Genomic DNA, 14990 nt, shown 5'->3' with positions numbered 1-14990 from the left:
ACCTTCAACAGATGAAAAGTCTTCCTATACAAAAAAATCTGCCACCCTCCAAAAGACATCAAAAACGTCAAAACAAACCATCAAGACAATCATGAAAAGACACCTAACTAGACAAAGACAAAAACTACACATCAAAACAGACTACACACATCCTTGTTGTTGTTCAGTCGTGTCCGACTCTTCATGACCCCATGTGAGGCACGCCTATCTTTCACTGCCTCCCGCAGTTTGGCCAAACTCATGCTAGTCACTTCGAGAACACTGTCCAACCATCTCGTCCTCTGTCGTCCCCTTCTCCTTGTGCCCTCCATCTTTCCCTACATCAGGGTCTTTTCCAGGGAGTCTTCTCTTCTCATGAGGTGGCCAAAGTACTGGAGCCTCAGCTTCAGGATATGTCCTTCCAGTGAGCACTCAGGGCTGATTTCTTTAAGGATGGATAAGTTTGATCTTTTTGCAGTCCGTGGGACTCTCAAGAGTCTCCTACACATCCTACATTTCAACAAATTAAGGTATGAAAACCATACATTTCCTCTTTTCCACTATACTTCCTTTTCCAATCCAACTTATTCGCCACAGCAACGCATGGCCAGGTCAGCTAGTATTATATAACTAATAATAATGGTGTTAGAGATTTGGGGTAAACCCTAGAAATTAATAAATGCCAGGGTTTTGATTAATGGGGAATGGAGTAAAACATAAACTGCAGGCTGTGCCAGACTGGGAATTCCTGGGCTGGCCAAACTGGAGCCTAAGGGAACAATAGAGAGCCATTGAGGGCCCATTGAAGGTCTTTGCCAGTGCAAGAGAACTTCCCTGAGGTGTGAACAGGGGTATGAAAGGTTGTCAGGGTAGCTGCTCTGGGGGAGGGCAAGGTGCTTCTGGGAAGAAGAAGGAGGAAGGATGGGGAGATCAATCTTTGTGAAGGAGAAGGAAGGACTGCCTGCAATGCCTTGGGGCATGCTGTAAGATCTGGACCACCTCCATGCCGACTGAGGGTGTAAACAAACCCTATTTCTTAAAGCATGAGAGTCTCCACAGTGTCTTCTACCTGTATTCTCCAAAGGGACACAGACCCTGTGTGGGCATCTGGGACCCCACACACTCTGGCCACGGCTTGGCAGAGAGGGGGGTTAGGCGCCAGGCTTTTATAACAATAACAACAATAATCTTATTTGTACCCCACCCACCTGACTGGGTTGGTGCTTATAATGGCAGTCATGGAAATTTGAGATCCTGTCCTGTTTCTTGTATGTGGCTAAAGGCACCCTTCCCACCACTGTGTGTACCAAGGCCCAAATGATGGTAGCAGGTATAGAAGTGCTTAATATACTGCAGTTGCCCAACCTTGGAGACATGCTACAAGCTCAGCATTGGCTAAACCTTCTTGGTGCTTGGGGATTAGCCAACATGGGGAGGTCTCTGCTTTCAATCATTTACATTTTAGTAGGGTTTGCTGTACAGGAGCTTTGGAAATCCAGAAATCCAGCACAGGAGAAAGCTAGCTCTGCTCCTGTCTCCAGCGCCTTCCAGGAGTTGGGAGGGCAACTATCTGAAGCAGGAAGCCTCCTGTGCTCATGGGGGCCACACTGGAAAAATCAAGTGGAAGCAGGTCCCCCTCTTCAGGCAGGGGTGAAGAAGATAAAACTCACTTGTTATATTTATTTATTAAATTTATATACCACACTTAATCCCAGTTGCTCAGGGGGATTTGTCCCTGCATTCCTTCTCCCACCAACTGGCATCAAGTGCTGTATTTCTAGAGTTCCAGAATGTCTGCATAGGGCTTTCATCTTCTAGAAATGCAAATATGGTGTTAAGCTGAGTCCTCAACAATGGGAGACATTTGTGTGTGTGTGTGTGTGTGTGTGCATACACCACTTTTAAAATTTGGAATCAAATTTTAGTAGCCACATGCAGGGAGTTTATTCATTATTTCTTTATGGCATGCTGTGGTGGAGTAACTATTCAATTTATTAATATATCACATCAGGTCATGGGCGTAGCCAAGGGGGGGCAGGGAGAGGCATCAAGAAAAAACAATAAAAACACATGGTTAACTGAGGTTCTGCCCCCATCTAAGAAAACACCTGCCCCCCCAAAAAAAATCCCGGCAACGCCCTGCATCAGGTGCAAAGCTCTAATGCCAATGGCTAATACAATAGTAAATACCTATCCACTCTCTATTTTGACAAATATGAAGAGAAATGAATGACCTTTGTGGATTAACAAAAAGGTTAAGAGACATGGGCATAGCCAGGATTTATGTGCCCCCCCCCCCCGAATTTATGTTATGGGGCAGAACCCAGCTATCTGTGACGCACTTGGTGGGTCAGTTAGTTAAGAATTTTTATTTATTTACAGTCGTACCTTGGAAGTCGAACGGAATCTGTTCCGGAAGTCTGCTCGACTTCCAAAATGTTCAGAAACCAAAGTGCGGCTTCTGATTAGCTGCAGGAAGCTCCTGCGGCCAATCGGAAGCTGTGGAAGTCCCATCGGACGTTTGGCTTCCAAAAATAGTTCTTAAACCGAAACAGTCACTTCCAGGTTTCCGACGTTCAGGGGCCAAAACGTTCGAGAACTAAGCTGTTTGAAAACCAAGGTACAACTGTATTTGATTTAGGGGGGCCTTCTCTGCCCCCCGGCTTTGACATGTGTAGAGATTTCTTTACGCAGTCCCCATTTGCTTGAAGGATCAGGTTGGCTAGCACATAACTAGCAGCAATCAGCGAGCCACTTTGTGAGAACTATTCCCATTCTTGTGCTGCAGAGGTCTCCCAGCTCCCTGTTGCTAGTCATATGGTCATGCAGGCACCAGACAGACAGGCCCTAGTAGATAAAGCCCCCCACCCCAAGTTTCTCCCATAACTTTTCTGCAGGTGAAATAAAAAAATAACCAGAGATCCATACATGTCCTTGGAGCTGACGGATAGTATGAGTACACTATATTTTTGCAACCTGCCCTGGGACCATTTGGTAAAATTTGGTATATTAGTGCAACCAACCAATCAATGCATGCATACAGACGTACATGGAGCTTGTCTAAAATCTGTTATGGGTTTAAGAGTCCTTTTGTAGAAGCTAGGGGCTGGGCTGATGGAAATACAGTGCACATCCATTTCTCTGTAGTATGGGGTCCCCTCCTTTATGAATGCCTCATTCCTAAACATATTTACTTGGAAGGAAGTTCTACTTACCTGTGGAGTTTATTTCTGAGCAAGCATGCACAGATGTGAATCACTTCCAAAGCATTAAGGCAGTAGAATGTGACAAAGCTTTGAACAAGGATGTGGGACACCTTCTGTCTTCACAATATTATTTTACACCCGCTGCTTAAAATACCTTCTGACAAACAGAAGAGGCTTAGAGATAAAACAGTCCACAGCAATGTTTTTAGCGCAAGTAAATTAATGTGATAAGCTAGTCTAAATGAATCAAAATGACTGCTGCTTTGCTTTGAGATGTTGACATTGCTACTCATGAAATGGTTGGCACAGTCACACAGCAAGGTCAAATCTTCCAGCAGGTGGAAGAAGAGCTGGAAACAAAGCCACGCCAAGGAGACTTCCCAATTCTCTTATCTAACCCAAAGATTTTGTAAAGTTGAGGAACGCTGGCAAAGGGAGGGGCATCATTTACACATACACTGACTAGAGTGTATCCTTAATGACAGGCATATAAGAGATTGCATGGTACCTTTTAAGATAATATGGTGTAGGAAAGTTTGCAAGGTTTTTAATTCCACAAAGCTCTTCATTAGGTAAAAAAAAAAAGATGCTACAATGAAACTGATATTGCAAAAGAAAATGACTATGTGAATATTTGCATTAGTATCTTTTCAGGTAGGCCTTTAGCAGTAGCTGCAGATAGCAACAAGAGGACAAACGGCCAAGGAATCAAAGACTGCTATGTCGTTTAGCAAGTTCACACCACTGTGTAAGCAATTGTTTTAGGAGCATGGCATAACCGATTGTTGCTGGTGAAATCAAAGCAAATGGTGACTTGTGAGGGGAGAACTGAATGTAGTTGTTGCATTGCAAGTGTCTGGGGCTGGAGTGGAGGAGGGCTGTGCATGCAGACCCTGACTTTTGGGGTCAAAGGGGGATGTTTTTTGTCCTTTGTTTCTCTGATAAGAGCTTCCCCTTCAGTTCCACTTTATGGGAAATGTTAAATTGCATTTTATAAATGCTATGGGACTAGACTTCCTTCAAAAGGTGTCTACTTAAAATATGTGCAATGGTATATATCCTCAGTTCTGGCTGCTGAGGTAAAGGAAAGCGGTGTGTCTGCCTGTTACAGAAGTATATTATTTGAGAAGTGTATGGACACACCACGGTGCCCTTTGGTCCTTCCAGGCAGCTGACTGTGCCTCCTGGCCTCCTCCTTCACTCGCTGGCAGACACTCACTGTCACACAGCAGCCCTAAAGGGTCCAGCCCTGCATTCACCTCTTGAACCCCTTTTTCTGCTGTTCCACGTAATTAACTGAGAGGTGGTGATAAAAAAGAAGGCTGGAGGCGAATGCACCGCCTTGGATGGTGAGTTCCCCGGAGGCTCTGCAGGGTGCCTCCTGAACAGCAAGGGGCGCCTTCTGTTTTATCTTAAGTAACCAACCTTATTAAGCTAAAAATAGCCTTGAAAACAGACGTGGATGGAATGCACTAACATGGCCAGCAGGAGAGGGAGAACTGGGAGCGGAGCGGGGGGGGGGGGAGAGGACATTGTTTACTGGAAAGTTTGCTCTGCATATGCTATTTCTAGACAGTTACAGGTTTGGGATATAAGAGATCTAGCAGGCCATCCTGGATTCTTTTCCCTTCAGTACTGTATGCCTACCATAGTGGAAATATCACCTATATGTATGGGATTTAGGCAGAGTGAATTAATCGTGCTCTATCCCCATAACTCCTGGCTGCCTCCTCAGGTACACACACTCAAGGACCTGACAACTGTTGGCTCCTTGTCCCCATGTGTGACAGTCGTGTCCAGAGAGACTTGCCAAATGTTCAGAGACTGAGACATGGTCTGAGTGCCCACCAACTATTAAATAAGTCAGGTACAGTAAGAAAGAAGGCTCACATACAAAAATTTAAATAATCTAAAAACTCCCTCACACCAAAGCCTAGATGTCAGAGGAAAGTGTTCCAGCACGGCCTTCGCCCTGATCTGCTAGATTTCTATGCTGCTCTCTCTTCCTCTCTCTATTTCCCAAACAGAAACTGTGTCTGGCCAACTCTATCACTTATGCTTAAAACATTGCAGTGATGCCGACCCCAATAGCCCCTTCTCCTGTTCAACCCTCCAAGTTCACAACCATGCCCCCCCCCAAAGAAGATGGAGTCCTGTGAATCCTTGCTTGCAGCCTGGTGTCACCCAGAAATAGATTTATCACTTCATCTGCTCAGGGGCAGAGGAAGGGGGGTGCAGAGGGTGCGGGCCGCCCCAGGTGTCACCACTGAGGGGGGTGACAAAATGCCAGGCAGCACCCACCGCGGGGCCTGCAGCACGCCCGAGCCCCTCGTTTCTCCTGGGAGAGATGTGGTGGCTTAGGCGTGCGCAGGCTCCGCGCTGCCCAAACGGTTCGCCCGCTGCCTCCCCCCCCAGCTGTAGGGTGGCTGAGTGGGAGGAGGCAGGCAGACTCCGGAGGCCCCATGGTGTGCCCCGCTTCTATGGGTGGCTCGCCTTGCCCTCGCCTCACCCCTGGGCGCGCCATCGCAGGGGCCCAAGCGGCTTCCTCCGCCGCTGCATCTGCTGCTTGTGATAAGATAAACCATGGACTGCAGACTACAACAAAACAAAACCTGACTCCTGATGATGCCACTTCATCATTCAGGCAGTAAACAACCATTTGAAGAAGGAATTACAAAAGAATGCTGTAGAAATGTAGCATTTGCTGGACTTAACATTGTTATTTGAACACTTGATCATCTCTTGGGAGGAAACTGTCTGATATTTGGGCAATGTCTTTTGTATGCACCATGGTTATGGTCAGCATAACTATGTAGAACTTAGCACACAGACACTGCATTGTGGCATGGGCACTCTAGCTGGATTTTAGCCTGCCAGGAGGGGTTAGGGTTTATTTAAAATAAAACTTGCAGCCTGAGCCTCTGCTTGTTTTCCGGGAAGTCTCACTGAGTTCAGTGAACCCTTTTTTCCTGGTAAATGTGCTTCTGATTTGAGCCATAGATGTAAAAAGAAAAGTACTGCTATTTATAGAACCATAGACTCATAGAGTTTGAAGGGACCCTGAGGGTCATCTAGTCCAACCCCCTATAATGCAGGAACCGCAACAGATGGTCATCTAACACTCTGTAGCAAGTCAAGCAAGGCATTTCCTGCCATGTGCCAGCACTGTTTATTCAAGAAATATGCCACCCCCTTTCTCCACATTCAAGAGGTCCTACAGTTGTTGTAATAAGATAAATATAAGAGAATATATTTCTGTACCAAAACAGTTTTTGGAGGGGAGGTGGCTGGCTATGTACAAGTTAAAATAAGAGCAGGTCTAGTGCAGCATCAGGCCTATAGTTAATTTATGTTCCAGAGCAAGCACAGGCAAACTTGTCCCTCCAGATGTTTTGGGACTACAACTCCCATCATGCCTGACCACTGGTCCTGTTAGCTAGGGATGATGGGAGTCGTAGTCCCAAAACATCTGGAGGGCTGAGTTTGCCTATGCCTGTTCCAGAGCATAATTTTCAAAAGGCAGCTATCTGGATAGGCACAATTGTCGACTGCAAATGAGATTCCTGCTCAGATGGACAAGGAATAGCATACTCATTTCAAAATACTTTCATTTACCACCCCCTGAATGAAATCAACGGGCTATTAATTTTCCTTCTGACTTTCATACTTCTGCTCTGAAGCCTATGACAGCTTCCCCAGTGTTTTGTTAGAGAGTGCCCTTTTTGGACTTAACCCTGACTCAGAGACCCTGTATTTGTATTATATCTTATTTTTAACCCTGTGGCCAAAGTATAGAAACAAAGATGGGTTTCTCCTCCTCAATTCTAGTTTCTACAAAAGCCTGCACGATTCTCCTTTTTTAATCACCTCAGCTTTAGCAAAGGGAGTGCAGTGAATTTGTAGACTTCTCTTTCCCCACCATGTTAATTATCACTACTATAAAAAGAAGGTCAAGGAGAGGAACTCAACTAAATAGGGCAAAGTTGGCATGCGTGGCTCCCAAAGTGAAGAAGATAGAAATGAACTTTGCCGGAACTTTAAAAAAGGGGGGGGGGGCTTCAAAAAGCTTCTAGATTAAAGCTCCTACATCTTTCTTTTCCCTTTTTTGGTTGAATTCTCATGAATTGTGAAAGTTAAAATGGTTGGAAGGAAGCCCAGATAGTTTTTTTTTTTATCCCAGTCACTGAGAGGCTCAAAGGTTTTAAGTCCTGCCCCCATGGTGAATGTGGGAACACAGAAGAACCTGACACCTGACAGGTGTTCAGGCCATTGTTACAAAGAGGGAGCCAAATAAAATAGCTCCCTATGTAGGTCAATGACCTGCTCTTTCTTGTCAGTGAAAAATTAGGGATGACCTTCAATCCATTACCTGGAAAAAAATCTGCAGAAGTCGTTTCCCCTAATCAAAGAGAAAATATTTGTTACCCAAAGCTTGACCTCCTCACTATCTAACTCTCTGCGATTGAGAAGCAGTGGTCGAATCCCATCTGAAATGCCTGTTAATTTTTGATCCTTCCAAGTAGATTGTAGAGTTATTGTAGAGGCATCCAGTTGCGCTGCTGTAGTTAAGGCTCTGGCAGCATTTCCATTATAAAGCCATAATATTCAAGGGCTCAGGGCTGGCTCAGTTCTTTCAACATTGCATCTGTGATGTGCGTGGCTTATAGGACGGCAGTTCAAGTGCTGCCCCCTTGGCATTTATATAAAATATGATGTAAATCAACAAAGATGCCTTCACAGCTGGACAGACATAAGGACATGTGGAAAACTCCAGTAACATAGACAGAATGAAGGATTCTGTCCACCCTGCACTTTTCAAATGCAAGAAGTCCATGACAGACTTCTTCAAATGTCCTATAAGATACAGGATGCAACAACAGCAGGTGAGGTGACTACATTCTAAAAAGGAACTTGGCATCTAGGACAGGTGGGGGGGGGGTTAAGCATGCAAATCAACTGTTTCCTTTTGCCAGCTCTTCTGCTAGAAATTAGCCGCCCAAATTCATTCCATTTCTAGGACAGTATTTTAATTTGTCCTAGTTACAGGTAGGTAGCCGTGTTGGTCTGCCATAGTCAAAACAAAATAAAAAATAATTTCCCCCCCTTCCAGTAGCACCTTAGAGACCAACTAAGTTTGTTCTTGGTATGAGATTTCATGTGCATACACACTTCTTCAGATACTTCAGATACTCTTCAGATATTCTTCAGATATCTGAAGAAGTGTGCAGGAAAGAATTTTTAAATTATTTTTTATTTTGTTTTAATTTGTCCTGTTTGCTAACATGTGGAGTAACAATCTCTAGCTGACCTAAGTTGCCTTTTGGTGTTCAGAGACTCAAGAATACAAAATAACTGAGAGATCTGGATCTGAAGTTCTTTGGTTACATCAGGGGTCTCCAAACTAAGGCCCAGGGGCGGGATGCGGCCCAATTGCCTTCTAAATGCGGCCTGCGGACGGTCTGGGAATCAGCGTGTTTTTACATGTGTAGAATGTGTGCTTTTATTTAAAATGCATCTCTGTGTTATTTGTGGGGCACAGGAATTCGTTCATTTCCCCCCCCCCCAAAATATAGTCCGGCCCCCCACAAGGTCTGAGGGACAGTGGACTGGCCCCCTGCTGAAAAAGTTTGCTTGACCCCTGGGTTACATGGTAGTCCTGCAGCAGCATAACAAAGCAAACATCTCTAGTTTAATTGTGGTATGTTACTTGACTTCACTCAGCAGAATGAAAATTTCAACCAGTCACAATACCTACTGGTAGTTAATGGTGCATTTAACTGTGAGCTATTTATTTATTTATTTATCCATTCATTCATTCACGGCATACCACTTCTAAGCAATCTTCATGCATTAATATCACAAATCCTGCAACACTTACTAGGAATTATTTAACCTGTTTGAGGGTGCAATCCCGTACTGGAGCAATACCAACTGAGAGGCTTGAGAAATTTCTGTTACATCGACACAACATGAGAAGCATCAGTAAGCATGGCAAATGCACTGATGGGATGCCCTCAGCTCACAGGTAGGACACCATGGCAGTAGAACCATTCCACCAGCAAAGAGACGCCAGCAGGGCCACCTAAATGGCTGCTGAAAGGGGAGGACCACACTTAACATAGCATCCTATGTTCTCCCAGAGACAGGGCTCCCCCCCCCAGCATTTTCACTGGAGGGGGTGGTGAACTCAAAAGGACACTTAAAATCATGCTAAAGGGAATTTTAAATCTTCAGTTTAAATAAGCACACACATTTTAAAATAAATTTGTCTGCTGCACATGAGCAGCGTGACATTCCAGAGGTTCCAGGCGCTTCCTCAGGGTGTGTGCTTCCTTTGGCATGAGGGGTATCTGGTTTATTTACACATATATGCAACCTGAGTCAGCACTGACTTGCTTCTCCCAGAGCCACCGCCTTGGCTCAGCTGCCCAGCCTGCCACCTTCCAGCTCCTAGCTCACAACAATCAACTCTCAACTCTGCCTTTGTCTTTCTAACTACAGTACCAGTGAAAAACTACCTGGTGTGAACAAAGACATTGGATTCTTATCTCATTATACATGACAAAAGCTATTTTTAACCTTCTCGCCCCTTGCTTTTTCCTGTAAGACCAATTGCAGTCGTTAACAGCCGTCAACAGGTTTTCCACACCCATCAGCCAATCCCCCGTTCCCACCACCCTTCTGAGTGAAACCCCTCCCCACTCTCTCACTATATATAAGGGTCTGGTGGCTTCTGTTTCAGTGTATCTGCATGCACACAAAAGCTCATACCAAGAACAAACTTAGTTCGTCTCTAAGGTGCTACTGGAAGGAATTTTTAAATTTTTTATTTTGTTTTGGATACCAGTGAGTTGAGGGATGGGGCACTTCCTTTGTTACCTTAACGACTCATACTTAGGCCGTTACCTCACCCTGAAGCCAGCCTGGCTAGTCCAGGAATCTGAATCCTTGCTTAGATTTTAACCCAGGAATTAGAAGGGTACAGCCTACCCCTCCGCCCACAACTCATAACAGCCACAAATCATGTATTTTAATCATAAATTATTGTAATTTAAAATAAATTTGGCATTTAAAATCTAATTTAAAATGGCCAGAACTAATATACACCAAATACCTACACCTCCCCACCGCAGAAGGAGGATGGGGAATCCCCAATATAGAAGCATACTACAGAGCCAACCAAATACGCCATATAATCCCATACGTATTAGAAGACGAGACAAAACAATGGATACACCTAGAAAGGGACACAATTGAGAATATCTGCACCACAGCATACCCACTCCTCCCAAACAAACTAAGAAAAATCCCCACAACACTTAATAGATACACACAAACCATGTTCAAAGCATAGAAAGCAGAAACAGGCAAACTATCCCCAACCCCATCCCCACTAACTCCCCTGACCTACCACCCACTATTCCACAAAGCAGCACAAAACCTCCAAACCAAAACCTGGCAATCCAAAGGACTATATCGCCTTTATAATAGACTTTTATAAAAACAACAAACCTCTGTCAACACAAGAAATACAAGACAAATTAGAAGACACCCAAATGTCCTGGTTAACACAACACCAATTACATGCCATATTAAACAATCCAACAGTAAAATCAGCAGCAACCAGACCCCTGACAGCCTTCGAAAACCTCATCCTAATGACAAAGGGACGCGATAGAGGGCTGGTATCTGCAATATACAAAATACTACTCAAAAATTCCACGAACTCCCTAGACACAATCAAAAAACAATGGGAGGATGACATAGGATACAAAATCAACCCCACCCAATGGACCAGAATGTGGTCTAAACCCCCCTTTAAATCCATATCAACAAAAAGAAGAGAACTCACCCTAAAACTAACTTACAGGTGGTATCTAATGCTTAGAAAATTAGCGCTAATACGCCCAGGAACCTCACCAAAATGCTGGAGAGGGTGCACCTCCACAGGCACATACTTCCACATGTGGTGGGAGTGCCCCAAAATCCAAACATTCTGGACAACAACCACACGAGAAATATGTAAAATAATCACCCCAGAATTGGTCTTACTAAACATCTTCCAAGACAATAATGCCCATTTACAACACAAAGAACTCATAATCCATCTACTGTCAGCATCCAGAAACATCATAACCAGACACTGGAAAGACCTGTCAGGAGTAAACATGGACCAATGGTACCAAGCAGTATGGGACACAGCCCTACTAGAAAAACTAACCAGTAAACTGAAACTGAGTACTCACTAGAAGGACAGATCCTGAAGTTGAGGCTCCAGTACTTTGGCCACCTCATGAGAAGAGAAGAATCCCTAGAAAAGACCCTGATGTTGGGAAAGATGGAGGGCACAAGGAGAAGGGGACGACAGAGGATGAGATGGTTGGACAGTGTTCTTGAAGCTACTAACATGAGTTTGGCCAAACTGCGAGAGGCAGTGAAGGATAGGCGTGCCTGGCGTACTCTGGTCCATGGGGTCACGAAGAGTCGGACACGACTGAACGACTGAACAACAACAACAACAAACTGAAACTGACACGGGGACAAACTGAAGAAGACACCTTCACCCCGGTATGGTTCCCCTTCATCACATACACAGCCCAACAAGACAATGACAAAAATCTACCGACAGCATACAAATCAATATGGCTAACCTGACCCAAAATACCCACCCACCCCACTCACACAGGAAACCAAAGAGCACCACAGCCAACCACAAACGAACAACCACATCCCAAGCCAACTCCGACCTCTCTCACTGCCAAACGAGCACAAGCAAACAACAGAGAACCTACATAAACAATGCTGACACCAAACCCTACTCATATCAAGTAAAAAAGAAACACAGTCACCCCACCCCACCTACCTCCCTGTCCCACCCACTTCTTCCCCCCTTCACCCCCCTTTCTTTTCTAATGTCTCACCAACACTGACTTATAAAAATGTTATATGGAAAAACTTGAGAGAGACATTGTACTACCTTTGAAAATCTTTAATAAAAATATTAAAATAAATAAAATGGCCAGAACTCTGAATTTATTTATTTATTTAAAAAATTCTGCTCAGCCTAACTCTTTGCAGCAGGCTGTTTTCTTCTGTCTCTGATTGAAAGAAAGTGCACAACAGCAGGCCGGGGATCACTACAGGCTGTGCCAATCCCATTCAGAGCTATGTTTAGCTGTGCATTAACTATCTGTGTTGTCATACTTGCTCATGTGTCATCTACTATAAGATTATGTGGGGACACAATTCTTTCAGTTTGCATTGAGCGTGGTGAGAGAGTTGTAACATTTTTGCCAGAGGTTTCTGCACCAAGCCAGAAGCGATGCCCCTACAGTTGCTTAGAAATGTTGTTGTGAATTTTAATGTTTTATCATTTTAACTTCTTGTATGTTTTAATGTAATGTAATTTTTTCCTGATTTTCCTGTTTACCTTCCCGCCTATTTATCTACTTGCACTTTGACGTGCTTTCGAACTGCTAGGTGGGCAGGAGCAGGGACCGAGCAACGGGAGCTCACCCCGTCGCGGGGATTCGAACCACCGACCTTCTGATCGGCAAGCCCTAGGCTCTGTGGTTTAACCCACAGCACCGCCCTTGAAATAAGGCAGAGGGATGTTAAGGGGAGATCCGGATTAAATTTGCCATGGTGAGACCTTGGGCCACTCACTCAGCCTAAGCTGCCTGACAGGGTTGTTATGAGAATACCATGGGGAAATGAAGAACTGCTCTTGGCACCACCTTGAGCTCCTGGGAGGAAGGCAAGGGAGTGGGGTTCAATGTAACAGAGAGTAGCTCCCACCTGCTGACCTCTGACCATGAAGGGGGGGGGGGAAGGTTGGAAACAAAACAACCACCAGAGATAAAAGAATCTGGGACACAACCAGTGTATTCTGGCCTCTGCACCTTGCACTTCTTCTGCAAGTCCTGTGCGTATGTCTGCTGCTTGCCTGCGTGGGTTGTGCAGGCAGAGTGCAATCCATATAGGCTCTGCACACTGAGTTCTCATCTGAAGTGTCCCCTGCAGAAACCTACTTTTTGTAAAAGCATTTCAAATTTTCCAAAATGTTTCATTTTTTATCCTCACAGCCACCCTGTAAAATAGGCTGCAGTTCAATTTTAGCAAAACAGTACTAAGATCAGTAGTTCCACCTTAAATATTAATAGATTGCTTATGGCATTAACTTTGTTGGGTTAAAGTCCACTTCATCCTCTTCATCAGAAGCATCATTTTTTGTAATCCATGAAGCAAATGCAACAATCCTATTTATATGCTTGAAACCAGTTCAACTTGGTGAACCAATGAGCAACACACACCTCTTGAGCAACTCTTTAGATGTGTAAAAAGAATGCCTAACAAACCTGTGAGAGCCATTAATGAATTTAACAAAGAAATAACTTACAGAATCCCATCTTAAAGATTAAAAAAACCACAGGTGCGGAGGAGATGCAAAATAGCATCCAAACCAATCCCCAAACCATATATATACACAGTGGTACCTCAGGTTACATACACTTCAGGTTACATACTCTGCTAACCCAGAAATAACGCTTCAGGTTAAGAACCTTGCTTCAAGATAAGAACAGAAATCGTGCTCTGGCGGCGCAGCGGCAGCGGGAGGCTCCATTAGCTAAAGTGGTGCTTCAGGTTAAGGACAGTTTCAGGTTAAGAACGGATCTCCAGAACGAATTAAGTACTTAACTGAGGTACCACTGTAACAATGCACTTGCTGGAGCCCTGAAAGTCAGAGCCGTCTTTCCTATTGGGTTTACTGGTGTGTTGCGCCAGGGCGCTGGCCTCTCAGAGGTGCCCCAGCGAGTGGGAGCTGCGCAGCTTTGCCGGCGGCCTCCCCTTTCCCTGCACGTCCACCAGCTGTGCCCTGCCAACTATATGGCTGACAGGTGTGCAGCTTCCTTCTGAAGCCTCCGCGGAGGAGAGCAATCCCCGCAGAGGCTTGGGGAAAGGTCAACAACTCGGAAGGGGGGGGGGCGCCGGAGGGATCTTTGAACCATGGCGCCGGATATGCTTAAGACAGCCCTGCTGAAAGGCTACCGCCCTGCTGTCAGTGATAGCTAATTAGCTACCCCTTTGGAAGTATGCCACACAATTTTAAAATAGATTAACACTGGGGAACAATTTTTTTTTCATTTTCTGTTGCATGAGATTTTTCAACTGTTCTTATATGTTCTTTCAGTGCTGATTTCAAATCTGAAGTTGGTTTTGTTCTGTAAGCTCTAATTTTTTTTGCAATTCATGTTTTTCACTTTTCGCCATAATCTTTGTTTTTCACAATGCAAGAATTCAGTATTTTACACATAGCCAAAGTAGTACAATGTACAGTTCACATTGTACTGTTCTGGAAATGGAGCTTCATACTCATATTGCACCCAAGATTGTGGAAAGCCAACAACATTTTTTCAACTACAACCTCAAAGCTAGAGTTTACAGAACAAAACCAACTTCAGATTTGAAATCAGCATGTTGAACAACTGCAGGTATCATTGCAACAAAAATTTTGTTCCCCAGTGTAAGTGTCTAGGTGCAAAGAAATTCTAAAAAATGGTCCAATCTCAACACTCTACCATCTAGTGTTCTGGTTTGCTGGGCAGGGAGAGGGTAAAAATGAGAATCTTGCCAATTGGCTTCCAGAGAAGAAAAATGTACCAACCACTCCAGGTCACCCACAGCATCTTCATACAGATTTGAGCAGGGGCAGGTATGATTTGAAACCATGTGTCTCAGAAATAAAGGGCATGAACATGCGCAGAATCCCCATTCCTTGCCCAAAAGAGATATGTTAAAAGCCTC

General features: G+C 44.5%; 1 protein-coding gene across 3 annotated transcripts in view; it reads right to left on the bottom strand.

The window, feature by feature from the left end:
- The window catches only part of ASB18 (ankyrin repeat and SOCS box containing 18), a 58468-nt gene that overhangs the window by 25507 nt on the left and 17971 nt on the right, over positions 1 to 14990 (bottom strand). The window lies entirely within an intron of this gene.

Source organism: Lacerta agilis, chromosome 1, assembly GCF_009819535.1.
Source record: "Lacerta agilis isolate rLacAgi1 chromosome 1, rLacAgi1.pri, whole genome shotgun sequence".
In the NCBI taxonomy this organism is placed as follows: Eukaryota; Metazoa; Chordata; class Lepidosauria; order Squamata; family Lacertidae; genus Lacerta; species Lacerta agilis.
The sequence above is the reverse complement of the archived record's forward strand: the minus strand, read 5'-3'. Positions and strand labels throughout refer to the sequence as shown.